General features: G+C 38.7%; 1 non-coding gene across 1 annotated transcript; it reads left to right on the forward strand.

Moving 5' to 3' along the window:
* The first annotated feature begins 22,319 nt into the window (after positions 1–22,319).
* Trnak-uuu lies at positions 22,320–22,392 on the forward strand. Its single transcript has one exon. It is a non-coding gene; the product is annotated as a tRNA-Lys (tRNA).
* Positions 22,393–23,433: the final 1,041 nt, after the last annotated feature.

The raw sequence follows: 23,433 nt of genomic DNA on the forward strand, positions 1-23,433 counted from the left end.
ATTTGAAGCAGGCTTAAGAATAAATACAGTGTTCTGAAAAATTACAGGTCTTAGGGGCAAAGCCCTGTAATTCTGATTCAAGGACTCCAGGTTACAGCCTGCGACAGACTCATTTTTAAGAGTGTGTTAGCATGCTTTATGTCACTGTGTCCAAAATAAAGAAAAACACTTTAAAACAGGAAGCATCTATTTTTGCTCATGGATTCAATGCATAGTCATTTGGCCCCATGATTGTAGGCTTGTTGTGAGGTAAAACATCCTGGCAGGAGGAATGCTGGAACAGGTTTACAACCTCATGGCAGGCAGGAAGCCAAAGTTAGGGGAAAGAGGTCAAGGTAAGCTATATTCATAAAAGACCCATTTAGCTTGAACTAGTCCCTCCAACCAGACTCCACCATCCACAGCTTCATGGGTTTTCAACATTCTGTTCAACTTAAATTTAGAATCTATTAATGGAAGAAAGCACAACCCTTGTGATTCAATTTCTTCCCCCTAATCTCAGTCTCTGAGCACTGCTCATTCATGAACTGGGCACTCAATATGTGATTTTTAATGGGGATGTGGCAGGGAAATTTCCAATCCAAGCAAAAACTCTCCACATAAGCCTGCTATTACTTAGACACCAGTTTTGAGAATACTGCTTCAGGTTTACTAGTGGGTTTAAATGTGAAGATATAGTAGTACCATTTAACAATGTTGAAAACTGTCAGTCCTTCAATAACAGCTGATGCACAATGTCTGAACTAAATAATTTCGGGGTTCTATACCACTTCTTTACTCTGAGAGGTTATATAAATTATGTTTCTCACTGAGGCAACAAAATGCCTGTCAAAGCCAACTTAGTAAAAGAAGTGTTCTTTTGAACGAGTTTGCAGGTACTCTACCCCATGACAGCAGGGTTGAAAGAAGAGAGCTGACCATAGGCATTTGTAGACTAGAAGCAGAAAGATATATGCTGCTTCTCAACCTTTTTTTTTTTTTAATCCATTTCACTCAGTCTGGAATTCCTATTTCATGAAATGGTATACTCTATAAATAGAATGACTTTTTTCATTATAATTAAACAGTCTAGAAACTACCTCTCAAACAATACAATATGTTGTGTCCTCAGTGATCCAAGATTTTGTCAAAATGACAATCAATATTAACTATCACAAATGTTTTCAGAAAATATAACAATCTAGACATGTTCATCATCAGTCAAATGGCTAGTTAGTTTCATTTATTTAACCAGAAATTGATACCACTTAAGGATGTGATCCAGTGGTCAGTCATTCGGTCTTTTTGTTTTCTGGGTTTTTTGTTTGTTTGTTTGGTTGGTTGGTTTTGGTTTTTTGTTTGTTTGTTTGTTTGTTTGTTTGTTTGTTTTTATGCTCAGAGTTTTCACAAGATGTTTATAATACATGAGAAAGAAGAGACAAGGAGACTTGCATGTAAGTCCAAGATCTTCCATTTATATAAGTGTGAACTAAATGCAACCTAACAATAAAATTTACTATTGTATGCATATCTCATATGTGTTTAACTTTTTTTCTAAATGTTTTTCAAAGAAAGAACAGTAATGTGCTTCACTCATATGTCTATATTTCATTTACTTTGTTTATCTGGTACTTACAGATGTAGCACAATTGTTTCAAGGCGTTGTACATCCTAGAATGGGGGCAATACATTTTTTATGAAACACGAAATAAAAAGGTTCTTTTTGTTAATAAAAGCAAGACACCATTCACTGCAATGTAAATAAAGGTAAAAGCTGTAATAGACAAGGCTATGCTTCCCAAGGCTTCCTTCACTTGTTGTCAAAAAGAGAAGGGCAGGGGCTGCCAGTAGAAAATGTGGAAATGACAATTCCAACTAGAGAGGCTGTGGGCAAGCAATGTTTATTTCCTTTTTCCTTTTCAGCTGCATGAAGTGGGTTTCCAAAATGGATTCTCTATAGAGTCAAAGAAGCAATAATCTAAGAATAGTTCATAGGCATGCTTTTGATGAAATGCAAAGCCTGAGACTCCTGATCATCTGTAAGTCAAGTGAACACTGAAATTAAAGATTCCCCAAACTTATGGTGGACTTGGAACACTGAGTCCTCTGAGATTCCGCAGGCCCATCATCAGGGTCAGGAAGGTAATGGTTTATACATGCCAAGCAGGATGCCACGTGGGTGGTTTGACCTGGTTCATCTCTACAGAGTAGGAGTTGCCCTTAATATCCAGCTGGAGGCTGTACATTCACAGCAGCATTGAAAGTTTTTCTCTAAGAAGCCCTGATCAGAGGAAAATGCTTTTTTTTTAATAGACCCATACTGTGGTTTTGCCTTGTTACTGCTTGGTATTTGGAAGCTGGGTCTTATATTTTCTGAAGAACAGAAAATTCTGATGGATAGTAGGAGACTGAAAATTTCAGTTTGTTTTACATACATAATGTCTCTTTATCACCACAGCTATTCCCCACATGATAGTCATAGTATTAGCTTAGTTGTATTTATTTATTTTTTTTTAGGTGAGGAAACAGAAACTTAAAAACATAAAATGGCCATTTCTTGCTTAAGGTCACCTGCTGGGAAGGAATAAAATTAGGGTGAGGAGTTTTGGATTATAACTTTGGAACTGTGACTTCTAAACACATTCATTTAAACTTGAATTTATTTTTGATTGGGTACAATAATTCTATGTAGAATTCTGAAGTTTCAGGCAATAGAGAAATTAAACCTGAAAAGGTGTTCACCAAAGGCAGTTACAGTGGAATTGCTGAGAATTGCCTTTTAAAACACTTCTATTACATTTACTTGTGTGTGTGTGGTGTGTGTGTGTTTGTGTGTATACGCACGTGTGTGCGTGTAGAATCAGAGGACAACTTGAAAGGAATAGTTTAAAGAACCTCCTTCTTCATGTGGGTCCTGGATCGAACTCAGTTCACCGGGTTTTCAGGCAAGCACCTTTATTCTCTGAGCCATCTTGCTGGTCCCACTGAGATTGTTCTTATCCACTAATATATCAAGTGTTTCTGAAACTTCTGGCATTTTGAATATCTGAGCTAGAATTGAATTATTCAGTCTTTCTAACTTTTTGCATAAAATAATATGGAGTCATGTTGGGAACTATCTTTTAATACATGTGTTTGACTTCTGTTGAAACAGAAAACTCTAAAACATTGTTCTCTATTTCTGTTCTAAGTTACTGTCTTATGATATATGAAGGAAAACATTACTCAGCAGGCAACCTTTGGAAGAGATAAATAATTCTTTGACTTTTTTAAAAAAGTATCCTGTTTATTCCTCCTCTCCTTCCTTCTTCCTCTTCTATCCTTCCTTCACCTCCTTGCATCATCTCTGAGGAATCCAGCTAAGCATGAATTGGCTTTATTAAGCCTCCCACCTTCTCCACAGATTTTTGACAGATTCTTCCTTAATATTTGGTTGCAAATTAGGTCACCACCTCCCCACAAGTCTTCATAACCTCCAAGTTTCCTGAGAACATGTTGAAAAAAAAAAAAAAAAAAACTAACTGTAGATGTGAAGAGGAATATAACAAGAGCAGAATGTCCATGGTAGGAAAGAATACAGTATGTTCCAAATTTGATGCCAAGTTCTGTCAAGTTTGAACACTCATGAATTTCTCTGTAATCTAATGTGATGATCATAGTGTTTGTCCATTTTTTAGGTGAGGAAATGGAAACTTAGAATAGATGTTTCTTACTTAAGATCACCTGCTGGGAAGCAATAAAACCAGGGTAGGGATTTGGATAATCACTTTGTACTGAAACTTTTAAACACTTCATTTAAACTTGACTTTTTTTTAGGTTCTCTTTGGTGATTTACTCTGTGAAGTTTTTGTCTCACTCCTTCAGACTTATAGGATAGCTGACTAAAATGCCACAGAAAGAGTCACAGCCTGACTGCATGAGTTGGGTGTCGAGGAGAGCTCATAAACACCCCCTACATGCCAACTTTTACACTCTGAAACCTTTGAAGTATCTTGATTTACAAAAGAAAATCCATTCCTGAATATAATCTAAAGAACATGTCTTATTCACAAATATTAAAGTAGGGTATTTTTTCTTTCATACGTTAAGCAAGAACTAAGCATATAGTTCAATGAAGTTATGTATTACAGCATTATTCATGATCCAAGATTGATGTGTATAGAAATCCACATCTCGGACTCACTTCCTCATGCAAAAACCAACTATGAGGAAGAAGTTGAATTTTAACTAATTATATCTTAGACGTAAATGAAAACAACGCACTCACAAATTTGTTTTTCTCTTTTATCTAAGGAAAAAAATAAACTGGTAAACTGGGGTAACTGTGGCTTTTGGAATGAGGAGAATTTCAATTAACACCTGGTCACTTATGAGATGTGGGGGAATACTATTACCCAGTCTCAATTCCCTGCCTTCAAATGGGGTTAAGAGTTTCTAAGGGATTTGAGAAGAATTAGCTGCATAGGGGGTCCAGTGAGTACTTGGGCATGTGGAAGAGAATTAGTAAACATGTTCCAACCTTTCTTTTCCCCTATCACTAAGAGAAGCAGACAAGCAGTTCTCTACAATCCCTACCACTAACTCCAACTTTAAAGAAAGTCCTGAAAAGACTTTGGTGTTTAAACTTTCTCTACATGTTTCCGGTCCTCACGTGTGAATGCAGCTGCAGGAACTTTTCTTTTCTTGAAAAAATATCAGATGCAGAAAATTCAATAGTGGTTACAACATATTGCAGTTCCCTAAGACCATCTAGTCTCTCCTCTCGAAGATAAGAACTATTCGATCAGATCAGATTACACAAGCCAGCCGTATGTGTTCTCTCCGTATGTGAGGGCTCAGAGGCACGTCTTCCATCCCCTTGTCTTCTGCTTCCCTTTCCTCATCCCTTATGCTCCCTTCCATCCCCTGGTCTGTGTTACATGGTTTGATATTGTTTCTCTTTTGCATTTTGTTCCAGCCTCTCAGTACCTGTCTTCTTCCAATTCTTTTATTATTGCACAGAGAGTTCCATCAGAACTTGGTCTGATGGAACGGGGGACTCGATGAAGTGAAGGAAGAACAGTTTGGGATGGATAACTTGGGTGTTAGCCAAGCCAATGCATGTCCCAGCTCTGTCACTTAGCAGCTGAAATCTGCAGTGAGGTGACAAATGACCCCAGGGCACACTTTCCATTTCTGTGAAAGTGATGTTAATATTATATCGATTACCTTTGTGGCCCGGATGATACAGGATGGAAATTAAATGGAAAGGAGAGGAAGGGAGAAAAGATAGTACCGGAGGGAAAAATGAGAGGAAAAAGCAAAGAGAAAAGTTCCATTTAAGTACTTATATGTCACTTTATAAGCTGATGTGCATACAGATGGTATTTTAATACACGTGGGTTGCATAACTGGTGTGATGCAGAATCACCACCATCCATTCTTTGGCACAGTACTTTCCGATTGTTGTGTTTATGTATGCATTTCTTTGTTTCTATGCATTTTTTCCTGAGCATTCTTGCTGACACAAAAATAGATCATTCAATTGTGTGGTGGCGGAGGCGCACGCCTTTAATCACAGCACTCAGAAGGCAGAGGTATGTGGATCTCTATGAGTTCCAGGCCAGTCTGGTCTACATAGCAAGTTCCAGGACAAGGCTACACAAAGAAACCTGTCTCAAACAGACAAAGGCCACTCATATTTATTGCTAAGCAAGTCTCAGTGATGTTATTCAAAGGATCAGTATTACCACAATTTAGAAAATTAGTAATATCTACTCATTGAGATGTTCTAAGATGATCTAGTGCAGCCCTTTGGTTAAGCAAGAAATTTACTAAGTACCTGTACCTACTTTCTTTCCTATTTAGCATAGTTTTGCTAACATTTCTAAATAACAAAAGTCTCCAGTCCACCCAGAATATGTTTCTTATTGAATTACTATATAGCCCAGATTGGCCTTTGCCTCCAGACACTCCCACCTTGGCTTGACAAGTGCTGAGGCAGGTTTTTCACGCACTGGCCATCACATCAAGCTCTAGCTTGGTGTGTGTGTGTGTGTGTGTGTGTGTGTGTGTGTGTGTGTGTGTGTGTATTCATGTGAGCAAACGTGTTTACTTGCATGCCTTCCTGAGCTTGTGATGGAAGAAGTCATCTGTGGGTGTTTGTTCTCAGGAGGAACATTTTGTGTATTTTCCTTTTATTGACTTATTATTATTATCATTTTCTTTTTTATTGACTTTATTATTATTATTACTATCATTTTCTGTATTTGAGTGTTTTGTTTACATGTCTGTGTGCCACAGGTATACATTGTGAGCAAGAAGCCATAAGTCAGCGTTGGATCCCCTGGAATTGGAGTTATAGATGGTGACAACCCACAATACATGTGGTAGGAACTGAACCAGAATGGTTCGGAAGAACTGCCAGTACTCTTAACCACTGAGACATTTCTCTAGCTCCACTTTATGTTTTGTTTCTTTGTTTCTCATTCTCTGGTCTGGAGTTCACCAAATAGGCTTCCAGCAAACCCCAAGGATTTACCTGACCCCGCCTTTCCAATACTGGGACTAAAAACACACATCCTCACACCCTATTTTTTTTTAAATATATATTAATGATAAGAGTCAAACTTGGTGCTCAGGTTTGCAGGCACAGTCAAGCAATTTACCAACTGATCTGTCTTTGCAGTGCCTGACGCTGTTTTAAATGCTGAAATGTGAAGAATCAGGTAGGCTCTAAAGAATTCTAGAGAAGTTTATATATTGATACAATGAGAAATGGGTTTAGTGTTCTGATGTTGCTACTCACCTCTATTTCAGCCCCATTGTTACACCAGCTCTAATTATAGCTATTACATCTCATCGTCTTTACCAGCATTCCCTATTTTCTCTTTCTTTTCTTGATATTAAGAAACAAAATTGATCTCCAGACTATTTGCATAAAAATGTGTATTGTTTTGAGTTGTGAACCTAACCTTCTGTTCATATACTAATCTGAAATTGATTAAAGAAACTATATAATCCATTTAATTGTGCTTTTTCTAAGAATTTCACAAAGACTTTGTTCAAAGGGAGACAGAAATGACCTATGCCACCGTGATTATCGTGTAATGTCATGTATGGGCAATAGAAAATAAAGGTTGTATTATCAAAATATTAAGGTATCTAGAATTTCATCCTATTTACATAGTTAATATTTTTTAAAAGTTTGGGAGAATATTTTTATTTATTTGTTTCATTTTTATTCTTTTAAAAAAATTAAAAGCTGTGTGTGTGTGTGTGTGTGTGTGTGTGTTGTTTGTATTTGTGTTCTCATGGGTATACAAAGTCTTCCTATGTGCACATGGAGGCCAGAAGTCAGATTCACATGTCATTCTTCAGGTGACACATCCCTGATTTATTGAGAAAAGAGCTCTCTCATAAACTTTGCCCTCACCAAGTAGGCTAGGCGTTGGGCAGTGATGCATCTGCTTGTAAATGCCCTCTTGGGGCTGGGATTATAAGTACACATCACCATAACCCAGTTTTTCTACATGGATACTGAACACCAAATTTTAGTCCTGTGCTTGCAAAAGAAGCACTGTTTTGGGTTCTTGTTTGTTTGTTTGTTTTTTTGTTTTGTTTTTGAATGAGTCATTGTCCCAGACCCACACTTTGTTTTTATATAAAAAAAATTTCTCTGTTATGTCAAATTAAGAATAACAAACAACAGAATGATTATAAGAAATATAAGAAATAAGTGAATATAAGAAATAATGCCAGGAGATTTTTGAAAATCAGCTTCACCACCTTCATCTTCTTCCTCCTCCTTCTAATTCTAGAAAGATTGTAATGGTAATTGCATTCCTGTGGCTTCTAATGGAAAGTTTCGCTGCAGGAGAGACATTGAGAAATGAGAAAAGTCAGATTTTTCCTTTATCCACACCTGCATAAGATTGTCAAAATCCCTATCACTTTAGCCTCAATGCTTGAGAAGTGTGATATTGATTGCCATACTGCAGAAGCCAGTCTCATAGGCTGCATCCTCAGGAGCATCCACAATGATGGTGGCAAATGATGGATGATTGACAGGGTTGTTTTTTTTTTTTTCTGACAAAGCTTTCATTTGACATTAGTTCTCCAATTACTTTTCTGTTGGTGGCTCCCTGATTTGAATGTAATGTCCAAATACCAATAGGTTCCTAGTTTTGAATAAGGCCACTCATAAAATTTTCTCACATAGTATGTATGTAGAGAATGGAATTCTTTTTGCTTATAATAAAATTTCTTGTGTAAATTGGTTCCTCACACTCATCTGGCAATCATGTATCAAGTGTGGGACAGTCAGTACTCTCTCCTGTTCAGTCATGCATGGATCCCATACCTTGTTCTTGCATACAGAACCACAATCATCTGCTATTATTTGTACTTCATTAATTCTGGAGGTGCCAGGTGCTACCTGTCTCAAGCCTTGCCCTCTATTGTACATTGAAGAGACAGTATTAACTTCACTTTATCAGACTCCAAATAGACTGATGGACGAATTCTAGCAATTACTCTAAGATAGAAATGACGATACTCTGACATATAAATAGCAACATCTTATGGACTCATATGAGTCAAGACACCTGTCTTGATGTACTCGTTCATGAGTTTCTTAAACTAGGAAGTCACACAACAAACAGGCAGAACATTAAAACAAACCACATACTTTTGATGTAGAATTTTTTTATATTTATTTTCTAAGAAAACACAAATTAAAGTTACATATAAAAATGAGGGAGGGTAAATTGCATTTTAATTGCACCATGGAAATGTCAGAGCCTGGTGTGGATATACAAAGTATCCCTTCGTTTTCATTAAGAAAATAATGATGTAATCTAGATGATGTAGTCCTAATTAAGAGCTGCTCCAAAATCTTGATTTGGAGTTAATATCCAAAACATGCTTATGGGTTGTTAATACCAACACCTGGAGAAAGAAGAAGGTTGGGGGGTCCTCTTCATCCCCGAGCCATAAGGCATATACTTAAAATCTCATGGCTGTGAGAAGTTTTAACTGATGGAAACACGGGAACTCTGCCAGTCACTCCACCATACCAACCACCACAAATCAAAGAAAACCCTACCTGACATGACAGAAGTGCCTCACTGGTGATTTCTGCCTGAGCACACACCAAATTTGTTCCTAGAATGTGTTTAAGATTTTTCCTGAGTCAAAACTAAGAGTATGTCATTCTTGCTAATGACATTGGGCTAAAAAATCCCCAATTTTAACATATAAATGTCTATATCTTCTGAAATTTTAAAGTCACTCATGGAATGTTTCTCTCCCTCTAGTTTCCCACTGATTCTCTTGTAATTTTAACTGACATGACAGTGTTCAGTATGCATGGCAATTTTCCATGTACTTTACATGTATTATGCCATTTAATTCTCACAGCATATGTGTTTGCAGATTCATAAACTGAGCCTTAGAGAGGTGTGATAATATTTCTAATGTTGTAATAACTGACAGAATGAGGATTGCACCCAAGAGACACTTCCTGTGCTTTTGAGGGTTTTACTGTGAGATCACCCCAAAGTTTTATTATAATAGTTCACTCACAGGCTACCATCAGAAAACGTCTTGTCAGTAACTCCATTCCTTGCCGCTTCTTCTTCTGGAGCTTACATACAGCAACCATAGTTAATTTACTGTGTGTGGTTTTATAATTGCTCATAAGTGATTTTCCTTAAGAAAAAGCAAAACCACTATTTAGTTTTACATACCTATTATCTACTGAACAGCAGATTATAGCCTAAATAAACAATAGTATGTTCTTCATGAAGACACACTGTCCATTGAAATTATAAAAGATTTAAAATTCACAGTGAAGTCAAGCAGAAATTCAATATAAGAAATATAAGCAGCAGTGTTATCAAAGGCAGAAAATGCTCACTTTTGACATTACACTGCACCGTGTGCTGCATTGTGTCTTCAAATCACTCCTAATATGGCTTTCTCTTTGCATGATAATTAAGCATACACATAACTACCTCATCCCTATTTTTTCTTTCTCTAGATGCATGTGAGCAAAGACATATATGAAGGTATACACACCAAAATCTTTAACAGTACCTTAATCAAATGTTATAAAAATTTTCAATTTGTTATTTCATTTCAAACTAAAGGTTAATGCATAACCTTATACCATGAATTAAGTATTGATTAAGTAGTTTCAATCAACTTTTGTGCAGTCATACACCAGTATGCAGTTAAAAAGAGAAAGCTAGCCCCATAGACAGAGTTTGGTTGCCACATAATGAACATGATTATTTATACCACAAAAATAGATGAAACCAAGGTACAAGAGTAAAAAGAGATAGAAAAGGGGCTTTCTTTCTCATTTTGTCCAGACAACCTAGAGGATGATTTCATTTACATGTATTTGATCACATTCTGCCCACATTTGGTAGTGACAGTAGGACTCTTTGGTGGAGAAGCTGCAAATTACTGTCATTTTCTTTCTGCTGGGTATCCAAAGGTGGTCATTGCATGAAATTTATCTTCTGTATAACTCCACAATATTGGTGTTTATGTTCAAAGCATTTACAGAAGAACTTGAAATTCAGTGATCAGTGTAATTCCTAGAGGTTATTAGCATATGGATGAGTGGAGACTCTGACTGAAACTTAGCCTCTAAATTAGTTCAATGGAGACAAAGGTACAAAGTTGTATCAGTGATACTAATAGAGTCATATAGTAAACCCAATGCTATAGGAGAACAAAGAGCTCCAGAGATGGTCCATGGATAGACGCTGAGTTTAAAATCAATTAAAAGTAAGTAATTTCAGTGAAGTTAACTTCCTTTAAGTCACTTTTATATATGTTGACTCTTCTCAGCCTTTCCTTCACATGTCCCCTTATTCAATTTGATAAAACAGAGATGTATCCTACAGCTGTTTTATGTTTTGACATCATTTAGAATGAATAAGCCAGAAGGTTAGATATGGCAGATTAAAAATGGCCAAATAAATTTTGAGACTGTCTCACTAGGAGAAGGGGTCTATTTCACCTCTTCTTGTCTGAGCTTGCCTGTGACAACATAGAAAAAATTGGCTACAGCAAAAGTGTTGTGATGACAGTTCTATGGGTAATCCAGGAAGACTATAAGTTTCTGTGTCATGCAGAATTGCAAAAGAATGTGAAGAAGTCTGACTCCCCTATGGTAACATGTTTTTGAAGCCCAACCTACCTCATCAATTGGAAGGACCATACCGAAGAAAAATAAATGTGTAGATGGCACAAGAGACCTGGTAGAAGGCATTCTTTTCATTCCACCTTGCATATGAAACCCAGTATGCCATAGCACAAACAATGTGGACCTTGAAGTGTCCTGACCCAAAGCCAATTATTTTGAAAAGATCTGAAAAATACAGTAATGGTTGAAGCCACCAAATTTTAATAGAGTGATTCATTCTTTCATAGCAAATAACCAATTAAGACACGGTTTATTGATTTTTTTCCCCTTTCCTGTTTCTTTGGTACTAGTAATCAAATTCACAGACTTGTGTATGTTAGGATGCACTCTACAACTAAGCTACATTCACAACTCTTTTTACTTCTAAACTTAGAAGAATTGAGGACAAGACAGGGTGTCTTTCTTTCTGTCCCCTCTGCCTTATCTCCTTCCCACATTGCAGTGTTCAGTCTGGCAATTTATTCAAGATAAACTTCTGTCAGACTGGGGAGCTCTTGCTACTGATGGAGGCTATAGCTCTCACACTAGTGGAAGGAATATGACACCACAATTTAAAACTCACAGGAAAGTAAATCGTCCAAACAAATACCTCCTTTCAATCATTCAACAAAGTGTCCCCATGTTCCTGAGTCTGTTTTTTTATCAGTGGCACACACTGCCTCTATAGACTTATACAAGTCAGCCTTTCCTTAGAAGTTTGGTCATTTAGAAATTGCTGAAGGCAAAGTTCTAAGAAATTCTTCATGCTATTTAGTAAACCTCTTATTTATATCACAGCCTTTCTCGCCAAATGAAAATTTTAAGGTTCAATAGCTTTCTAAAGATCAACCCTCAGCATCTGCAAAGTTCTTTACTTGCATGTTCCATTTGTATCAACCTTACATTTTAAACATAATGTAATATAAGAAATACAATACACCCTGCTTTCCTTACATTCATACTTTTTCAAATTGTTGCTTCTCTTTCATGCTGTTTTCATTTATCTATTCCATATTTAGATCAATATTTTTATACTCAATTGGTTCATAAAATATCATGGTTATGATGAGTAGTGTTGCAATAAATACAGCAGTGTCAATATCTCTTCAAAATACTCACATCATTAAAATATGAATCAATAGAGAATATGGTAAATTTATGTTGGAATACCAGACAACCTTTAAGGAGAATGAAATCCTATAATTTTTAGTAATGTAGGTGAACCTAGAGGATATTATGTCAAGTGAAGTAAGTTTGGCACAAAAGGATAGATATATAGTGATCTTATACAAGTTTGGAATTCTTAAATGTTGACTTCATACAGAGATTAGAACAGAGGATATCTGAAACCAAGAAAAACAGGTGTGAGAATATGATAGCAAGATAGAACATATAAGATATTTGTAGTCTAATGTACAGTAGGGTACATTACATCTCAGTAACAGACTGTGTATTCCACATAATCCAAATGAGAAGACTTTAAATGTTATTATACCAAGTGAAATGTATTTCCGTACCCTCTCCCCTTACCTGTTTTTCATACTAAACTGCTGGGCAATTTATTCAAACATGCATCTCTGTAAGAGCTGCAGTGAAATGAATAAGTGGATCTTGAAAAGCACATTATAAACAAACTTAAAAATAAAATAAGATTAAAGTGATGCTGATAATAAAGACAATTCAATAATAATCTCTTCCAACCTCTTATTTTCAGATGGGTTAAATTCAATCCTGACATTACAAATGACTGTTTCAAGGTTCTCTGATCAAACAATAACTGTGAAACCTTCAGGGCTTCTTTTTCAATACTTGTATCAAATCTTGGAGAAAGTCACAGAAGGTACTTTGTTCATATTCAATCCTGGTTCTCCTAATAACACCTACAAAATGCATCCAACCCTAATTTTCCAAACTATTCTCTCCTCCTCCCCTTCACCTCTCCTCTTCTTTCTTTTTCTTTTTCTTTTTCTCCTTCTTTCTTTCTTTCCTTCTTTCTTTCTTTCTTTCTTTCTTTCCTCCCTCCTTCCTTCCCTCTCTTCTTCTTTCTTTTTTTCTATTATTCTTTTTTCTTCTCATAAAGTTGAATTTGTGATTCCCATATATTCCAGAGTATGTGACAACCATACCCTTATTCTCATCTCAGAAAACAGAAAGAAACACCCTTGAAACACACTGATGTTTGCATGTTGTTTTTAAATGCATTCTTCTCACAGACCCCAACTGTATCTGAAGAAGAGGTGAGTCTCTGAGCTCCCAGCTGGACAGCACAGCTTTCTAACCCTAGGCCCTGGGGCACCTACCATGCCCCTCCTCCACCCATCCCAGCCTCAGAGACAAGGCAGCAGAACCCTGCTCTGCCCCATCTCCAAACATCCCCCACAGCACCAGTGAGATCCAGAGTCACAGGCACCACCTGCTCCAATAGGAGGAAGAGGGACTCCAGGAGGCACAGACTCCACCTCTGTGGATTGGAGGAAGAAATGGGTACACAGCAGTGTAAGAATGAATTCAACAGCATAAAGAGCAATATGGCACCACCAAAACCTAGTGGTTCTACAACAGCAATACTTGAACATCCCAATGCCGATGAAAGAGAAAATGACCTTAAAAATAACTTTATGCAACCCGGACCCCATCCCTGGGCACCAGCCACTCCGGGAAGACCTGCTCAACTTGGCCACAGGCTCTAGCCACCGGGCGGGTCCCCTTCTAGCCCCACCGGGAGGGATCCCCTTCTCCAAGCCCCCTGGCAGCCCCTGCAATCCCCGTGCCCTGCCCCCACGCCCATCTGCCAGAGACCCCAGCCACTTCCTGAGACTTAGAGACTGCCCCCCAGCTCCCATCCTGCCCCCAACTTCCCTTCTGGACCAGAGAGAGTTGGACAAGAGAACTCCCTTTTGGACAAGAGAGAGAGACTTTCTGAATCTGTCAGTTCTTTCTGAAACAAGTACACAGATAAGACCAAGAAGGAACCACGAGGAGATGGGCAGACGTCAAGGCAGAAGTACATACAACAAAATGAAGAGCAATACAGCATCACCAGAACCTAGCCCCCCTCCAACATCTAGACCTGAACACCAAAAATTGGAAGAAGCAGAAGAAAGTAGCCTTATGAGTAACTTCATGAAGAAGGTAGAGGCTTGTGTAGAGGAAAAGACAAGAAAATTGGAAGAACACTGTAAACAACTAGAGGAAAGGGCAAACAAATTAGAAGAAAACAATAAAGCCCTCCAAGAAAACAATAAAGCCTCCAAGAAAACAATAAACTGGAAGAAAACAATAAAGTCCTGCAAGAAAACAATAAAGCACTGAAAGAAAATCATGAAAAAGTAATGAAACAAACAAAGGAAACAGTCCAAGAACTGAAAAGAGAAATTGAAAAAATAAAGAAGACACAAACAGAGGGAATGCTGGAAATAGAAAACCTGAGTAAAAGATCAGGAACTTCAGATGCAAGTATAACCAACAGAATGCAAGAGATGGAAGAGAGGATTTCTGGCATTGAAGACACAGTAAAAGAAATAGTTTCATCAGTCGAAGGAAACACTAAAGCCAACAAAGTCATGAACCAAAATGTCCAAGAAATCTGGGACACCATGAAAAGACCAAACCTACGAATTATAGGGATAGAAGAAGGTGAAGAATACCAACTCAAAGGCACAGAAAATATATTCAACAAAATTATAGAAGAAAACTTTCCCAACTTAAAGAAGGAAATGCCTATGAAGATACAAGAAGCCTATAGAACACCAAACAGACTAGACCCCAAAGAAAGTCCCCTTGACACATAATAATTAAACAACTAAATGTACAGAATAAAGAAAGAATATTAAGAGCAGCCAAGGAAAAAGGCCAAGTGACCTATAAAGGTAAACCCATCAGAATAACACCCGATTTCTCAATGGAGACTTTGAAAGCCAGAAGGACCTGGACAGATGTAATGCAGACACTAAGAAACCATGGATTTCAGCCCAGACTAATATACCCAGCAAAACTTTCAATCATCATAGACGGAAGGAACAAGACATTTGAAGACAAAGCCAGATTTAAACAATACCTATCCATAAACCCAGCCCTACAGAAAGCACTAGAAGGAAAATTCCAACCGAAAGAAGTCAGATACACACTCGAAAACACAGGCAATAGATAAAGCCACAACAGTAAACCCAAAAGAAGGGAAGTACACACACACTACCACCAAAAATAACAGGGATGAACAATCACTGGTCGTTAATATCCCTTAATATAAACGGACTTAATTCACCTATAAAAAGACATAGACTTACAGAATGGATACGAAAGCAGAACCCAACTTTTTGCTGCATACAAGAAACACATCTCAAATTCAAAGACAGACACTACCTAAGAATAAAAGGCTGGGAAAAGACTTTCCAATCAAATGGTCTTAAGAAACAAGCAGGGGTAGCCATCCTGATATCCAACAAATAGACTTCAAACTAAAATCAATCAAAAGAGATAAAGAAGGACATTACATATTCATCACAGGAAAGATCCACCAAGATGAAGTTTCAATTCTGAACATTTATGCCCCAAACACAAGGGCACCCACATATGTAAAAGAAACATTACTAAAGCTTAAACCACATATAAAACCCCACACATTAATAGTGGGAGATCTCAACACCCCACTTTCACCACTGGACAGATCTCCCAAATCGAAACTTAATAGAGAAATAAAGGACTTAACTGATGTCATGACCCAATTGGACCTAATAGATATCTACAGAACATTCCATCCTAACAAGAAAGAATATACATTCTTCTCAGCACCCCATGGAACTTTCTCTAAAATCGACCACATACTTGGCCACAAAGCAAATCTCAACAGATACAAAACAATTAGAATAACCTCCTGTGTTCTATCAGACCACCATGGGTTAAAGTTAGATCTCAACAACAACAAAAACTACAGAAAACCTACAATCTCATGGAAACTGAATAATGCTCAACTGAATCACCAATGGGTTAAGGAAGAAATAAAGAAAGAAATTAAAGACTTCCTAGAGATCAATGAAAATGAAGACACCACATACCCAAACTTATGGGACACTATGAAAGCAGTGCTAAGAGGGAAATTCATAGCACTAAATGCCCACATAAAGAAGTTGGAGAAATCTCACACTAGTGACTTAACAGCACACCTGAAAGCTCTAGAACAAGAAGAAGCAAAGTCCCCAGGAAGAATAGACTCCAGGAAATTATCAAAGGGAGAGGTGAAATTAATAAAATAGAAACTAAGAAAATAATACAAAAAATTAATGAAACAAAAAGTTGGTTCTTTGAGAAAATCAACAAGATAGACAAGCCCTTATCCAAACTAACCAAAAGTCAGAGAGAGAGAATCCAAATCAACAAAATCAGAAATGAAAAGGGGACATAACAACAGACATTGAGGAAATCCAGAGAATTATAAGGTCATATTTCAAAAACCTCTACTCCACAAAACTGGAAAACCTAAAAGAAATGGACATTTTTCTGGATAGATACTACATACCTAAGTTAAATCAAGACCAGATAAACTATTTAAATAGTCCAATAATCCCTAAGGAAATAGAAACAGTCATTAAAGGTCTCCCAACCAAAAAAAGTCCAGGACCAGATGGTTTCAGCGCAGAATTCTACCAGATCTTCAAAGAAGAGTTAATACCAATACTCTCTAAATTGTTCCACATAATAGAAACAGAAGGAACATTACCAACCTCCTTCTATGAGGCTACAATTACCCTGATTCCTAAACCAAACAAGGATGCAACAAAGAAAGAGAACTACAGACCGATCTCCCTCATGAACATTGATGCAAAAATACTCAATAAAATACTGGCAAACAGACTCCAAGAACACATCAGAACAATTATCCACCATGATCAAGTAGGCTTCATCCCAGGGATGCAAGGGTGGTTGAACATACGAAAGTCCATCAATGTAATACACCATATAAACAAACTCAAAGAAAAAAACCACATGGTCATCTCACTAGATGCAGAAAAGGCATTTGACAAAATCCAACACCCCTTCATGATAAAAGTCTTGGAGCAATCAGGAATACAGGGAACATACCTAAACATAATAAAGGCAATATATAGCAAGCCAACAGCCAACATCAAATAAAATGGAGAGAAACTCAAAGCAATTCCACTAAAATCAGAAACGAGACAAGGCTGTCCACTCTCCCCATACTTACTCAATATAGTACTTGAAGTTCTAGCCAGAGCAATAAGACAACATAAGGAAATTAAGGGGATCCAAATTGGAAAGGAAGAAGTCAAGCTTTCCCTATTTGCAGACGACATGATAGTATACTTGAGTGACCCCAAAGATTCCACCCAGGAATTGATAAAGCTTATAAACACCTTCAGCAACATAGCAGGATACAAGATCAACTCAAAAAAATCAGTAGCCCTCCTATATACAATGGACAAAGAAGCTGAGAAGGCAATTAGAGATACATCACCCTTTACAATAGCCAAAAATGACATAAAATACCTTGGGATAACACTAACCAAGCAAGTGAAGGACCTATATGACAAGAACTTTAAGTCCCTGAAAAAAGAAATTGAAGAAGATGTCAGAAAATGGAAAGTTCTCCCATGCTCATGGATAGGCAGGGTTAACATAGTAAAAATGGCAATCTTACCAAAAGCAATTTACAGATTCAATGCAATCCCCATCAAAATACCAACACAATTCTTCACAGACCTGGAAAGAACAATACTCAACTTCATATGGAAAAAACAAAAAACCCAGGATAGCTAAAAGAAACCTGTACAATAAAACAACTTCTGGAGGCATCACAATCCCTGACTTTAAGCTCTACTATAGAGCTACAGTAATAAAAACAGCTTGGTATTGGCATAAAAACCGACATGTGGACCAATGGAATCGAATTGAAGACTCTGACATTAACCCACACACCTATGGACATATAATTTTTGACAAAGAAACCAAAAGTGTACAATGGAAAAAAGAAAGCATCTTCAACAAATGGTGCTGGCATAACTGGATATCAACATGTAGAAGGCTGCAAATAGATCCATATCTGTCACCGTGCACAAAACTTAAGTCCAAGTGGATCAAAGACCTCAACATAAATCCAACTACTCTGAACCTGCTAGAAGTGAAAGTAGGAAATAGTCTTGAACGCATTGGCATAGGAGATCACTTCCTAAATATAACACCAGTAGCGCAGACACTGAGACAAACAATCAATCAATGGACCTCTTGAAACTGAGAAGCTTTTGTAGAGCAAAGGATACGGTCAACAAGGCAAAGCGACAGCCTACAGAATGGGAAAAGATCTTCACCAACCCACATCTGACAGAGGACTGATATCCAGAATATATAAGGAACTCAAGAAATTAGACATCAAAACGACAACAGTCCAATTGAGAAATGGGCTTTAGAATTAAACAGAGAATTCTCAACAGAGGAAACCCAAATGGCTGAAAGACATTTAAGGAATTGCTCAACATCCCTAATCATCAGGGAAATGCAATCAAAACAACTCTGAGATACCACCTTACGCCTGTCAGAGTGGCTAAGATCAAAAACACTGAAGACACTTTATGCTGGAGAGGGTGTGGAACTAGGGGAACTCTCCTCCACTGCTGGTGGGAATGCAAGCTTGTACAACCACTTTGGAAATCAATATGGCGCTTTCTTAGAAAATTGGGAATCAATCTCCCCCAAGATCCAGCTATACCACTCCTGGGCATATACCCAAGAAATGCTCAATCATACCACAAGAGCACTTGCTCAGCTATGTTCATATCAGTATTGTTTGTAATAGCCAAAACCTGGAAACAACCTAGATGCCCTTCAACTGAAGAATGGATAAATAAATTGTGGCACATATTCACAATGGAATACTACTCAGCAGAGAAAAACAATGACATCATACGGTTTGCAGGCGAATGGATGGATATAGAAAAAATCATCCTGAGTGAGGTAACCCATACTCAGAAAGACAAATATGGAGCTGGGCGGTGGCGGCACACGCCTTTAATCCCAGCACTCGGGAGGCAGAGGCAGGCGGATCTCTATGAGTTCGAGGCCAGCTGGCTACCAAGTGAGCTCCAGGAAAGGCGCAAAGCTACACAGAGAAACCCTGTCTCGAAAACCAAAAAAAAAAAAAAAAGACAAATATGGTATGTACTCACTCATAGGAAGATGCTAGATGTGGAACAAGGATGACTGGACTGCTACTCACATCATCAGTGAGGCTACCTGGAAAATGGGACCCCAAAAAAAGACACGGAGAAATGGACGAGATCTACATGAACAGCCTGGTCATGAGTGGAACAATGAAGGGCGACGGTCGAGGGAAAGAGAGTGGGAGATCCTAGCTGGATCAAGAAAAGAGAGGGAGAACAAGGAATAGGAGACCATGGTAAATGAAGACCACATGAGAAGGTGAGAAGGGGAGGAAGCAGAGAGCTAGGGAGGCCCACAGAGATCCACAAAGATACCCCCGCAAAAGACTGCTGGCAATGGTCGCGAGACGGCAGGAACTGACCTACTCTGGTGATGGGATGGCCAGACACCCTGATAGTTGTGCCATAAACCCCATCCAAGGACTGAGGAATCTGAATGCAGACATCCACGGCTGGGCCCTGGTGGAGCACTGGAGTCTAATTAGTGAGAAAGAAGAGGGTTTATATGAGCGAGAATTGTTGAAGCCAAGGTTGGATAAAGCACCGGGACAAATAACCAAATGAATAGAAGCACAGGATCTATGAACCAAAGGCTGAGGGGCCCCAACTGGATCAGGCCCCCTGAATGCGTGAGACAGTCATTTGGCTTGATCTGTTTGGGAGGCAGCTGTGCATTGGTGCCAGATCCTGGGCTCATTGCATGAGTTGGCTGTTTGAATCCTGGGACTTATGCAGGGACACTTGGCTCGGTCTGGGAGGGGGAATGGACCTGCCTGGACTGAGTCTACCAGGTCGACCCTGTCCTCAGGGAGACCTTGATCTGGAGGAGGTGGGAATGGGGGGTGGGCTGGGAGGAGGAGTGGCAAGAGGGGAGAACTGGGGAATCTGTGGCTATTATGTTGAACTGAATGGTGTTGTAAAATAATAATAAAAAAAAGGAATTGAAAAAAAAAAATAACTCTATGAAGATGATAAAGGCCCTTAAAGAGGAAATGAAAAATTTCCTTAAAGAAACAGAGGAAAAGAAAAAATAAAAAATGCAATAAATAAATAAATCCCTTAAAGAAAGCCAAGAAAAACAACAACAAACAAACAAACAGGTGAAAGAAACAGTCCTTGGCTGTGTACCACGAAGTATTGAGTGCTGTCTGGACTCCCAGGGAGTCCTTCGTTACATAGGCCCAGCCCTTACCCATTTTGTGGCAAAGATTGTTTAATTTGTGCTGTTAATTTATGCTGATCCATGGACTATCTATCCTGCGGATGCCCAAAATAGGAGCCTGGGATCCTGTTTGTTATTTTTAATTTTTATTTTTTTTCTCTCGGCTGCAGCCATGGGACATGGGGATTCTTCCTCGAAATTCCACTCCTCCTCTGACAAATGCCTTAAATATCCCCAGATACCAGCAAATTTGGCCATGTAATGGCTGCTTGGACCACGATGTTTCACTGGAATTATCTAACTTCTGCCAGCAAATGGGCAAATGAAAAAAGCTACCTTATCCCACGCTTTTACTAAGCTCTGAACCCTCCCTATCTGAGTCTTTCTCTCCTGCTCACGTGCATTCCTGAACCTGAGGATCTCTAACTCCAAAGAACCTTATCATATCTATTCTCTGTTCTGTTCCCTGGTACTGGGCAGGCTACTAAGGACAGACAGGTCTGGAAGCAGGCTAGGATGCATGCAAATAACTTTACAATCAGGACCCACATGGTGATCACAATAATTCGGATGGCTCTTTAGCAGAGATCAGTTTATAGCCTGCCTCCTGGTGGTCTTCCTAGAGCTATCTTCAAGCCAGAAAACTATCAAAAAACAAAAACAAAAACAAAAACAAAAAAAACAAACAACAACAACAACAACAACAAAAACAAGACACAAAATAAAATCTGTCTCTTGTCTCCCAAAGCTCCCTGACCTTACGGCTAATACTTAAGCATCCAGAGAGCAAGGCTCCTGACCCCACAGGTGGAAGTTTCAGCTGTGGCATTTAAGGTGTGCCATGGGAGAGATGATAAAGCCATGAACAGAATTGCAAATGCTGGCACACACGCCATCCAAGTGGCTGCATAAGGGCTTCCAGGTGCCTGTTTTAGAAGGCTACGGGGCTAGGGCATGCCCCGGAGGGCCAGTAATTAAGCCTTGTTCAAAGTGCTACCTAGAGAGACAACTGGTCAGCTGACTGCACCTGGGCACAGTTCAAACAAGACCTCCAGCAGACCTCCTAGGCTTGCCATGGGAATGCAGGGAACCAGGATGCAGCATGGAGGTAATCCATTTCCTTCCTGTTGGACACTGAGTCACTTAACTAGTCCTGAGGGAGTTTTGGGGTCCACTTATCCTCATGTCCCTATTGTCTGGGTAGGGGACAGCCTTACCCACCTCACCAGACTTAATTGTACTTCAGGGTTACTTAATGGTAAAAGATTTTCCAGCTAAGGTAGGAGCTTTCATTTCATTTGCTCCCTCTATGTGCCTGACCCAGACCAGTCAGCAGGGCTTCCCATGCACAGTAACACAGACAGGGCCCTGCTCTCTGCCTTGTCCCAGTTCCAGGAGAATGAGGTCTCACCCACAAGCTTTTCTCTTCCTGGGTTTCTCTTCTAATTAACTACTCAGCTAATTGTTACAGGATCATCATAGAGCCGGAATCCAAGGACCATCATGTATATACCCAAGTGGTAAGGAAGAGTAACAGTCAAAAGGTATTTATGCCTCCAGATCAAAAGTGTCTGGGCTCTTCAAAAAAAAAAAAAAAAAAAAAAGGACTTAATATAATATAACCATCTATTACTGCCAAAAGCTCTCAGCAATTGATCACCTGTGTCTCCTGAATGCTAAACTAATAAAGGACACAGGTGCCTTAAAATAATCTCTCTGATAAAGCTTATCTCAGGTAAAAATTAAAAACACGTCCCAATCTCTCTCTCTCTCTCCCTCTCTCATTAACACTAACCAGCAGAGTACTAAACACTAGTACTAGTACTAAGCCTGGATAGCTCCATCGGTAGATCATCAGACTTTTAATCTGAGGGTTCAGGGATCAAGTCCCTGTTCAGGCGCCAGGTATTGGGACTACAGAGGTCCAGCCCCTTGATAGTCCCCTTCCAGGGGTCTGGGAAGAGTCTACAACAAGCTGATAATTATTCTTTGATGAAAAGAAATGAATCTATGTACATGAAATTCCTTAGTCCATATACTTTATTATTCCGTGTCAGTTTCAAGCTTATATTCTGCTCTCATATTTAGCTCCTTTCTTGCCCAATTACTCTTTACATTTATCTGTTGTCCTTCAGGTTCTATCTTAATTTCTTCATCTAGTTCTGCCCCTTCTAGGTTCTCATCCATCTAGTTCTTTCCCATATCAGCTCTTCTCCCATTTCCTTCTCTCTCGTCTTGTTCTTCCTCATCTTGTTCTTCCCCATCTGGCTCTTCCTCATCTTCCATCTCATTTTTTCTAGTACTCTCTTCTAGCACTTCAATCCAGCTCTTGCCCATCTCAGTTTGATCCTCTCAAGTTCTTAACCCATCTAGTTCTTCCATTCTCTTCTCTTCTCTGTCCCATGCCTGGAAATCCTAGTATAGAAAGAGAGGGTCGAGCTAAATTGTGTAAAGCTATTACTTAACGTCCACATCCACCAGACCTAGCCAGTGTCTCCTTGTGGAATTTACTTTAAATCAGGTGACTAGCATGTGAACTATTATCACTGTTAGTCCTTGAAAGTGGCTATGGAGATATCTGATTCAGAGAAAGCCTTTCCTGAGGCTGTTCTCCAAATACCTGGAATATGTATGTCAAGAGAGTGATCAGTCCACACTGTTAGCCCTTCTAGGGAAAAGTCAATTGGGAAAACTATGAAACCACACATGATTTTCATAACAGAATAACAGCTGATATATAACAAGCCAAATAACACCAAAAATTCCTTGGAATTTGGCTTCCTCTGGAGGAATTCCCTGATCCTCCAGGTAGTGACTTTGCCATAACCAACTGAGTTCTTATGATATATTCCTGCAACCTGCAGCAAATGATCACCAGCCAGGACTTTAATTTTTCTCATGGCTGCTTCTCAATATGTTCAAATTTTTTCTAAGCTCCAGAA

The sequence above is a fragment of the Peromyscus leucopus genome, unplaced genomic scaffold (assembly GCF_004664715.2).
Source record: "Peromyscus leucopus breed LL Stock unplaced genomic scaffold, UCI_PerLeu_2.1 scaffold_564, whole genome shotgun sequence".
Taxonomy (NCBI): Eukaryota; Metazoa; Chordata; class Mammalia; order Rodentia; family Cricetidae; genus Peromyscus; species Peromyscus leucopus.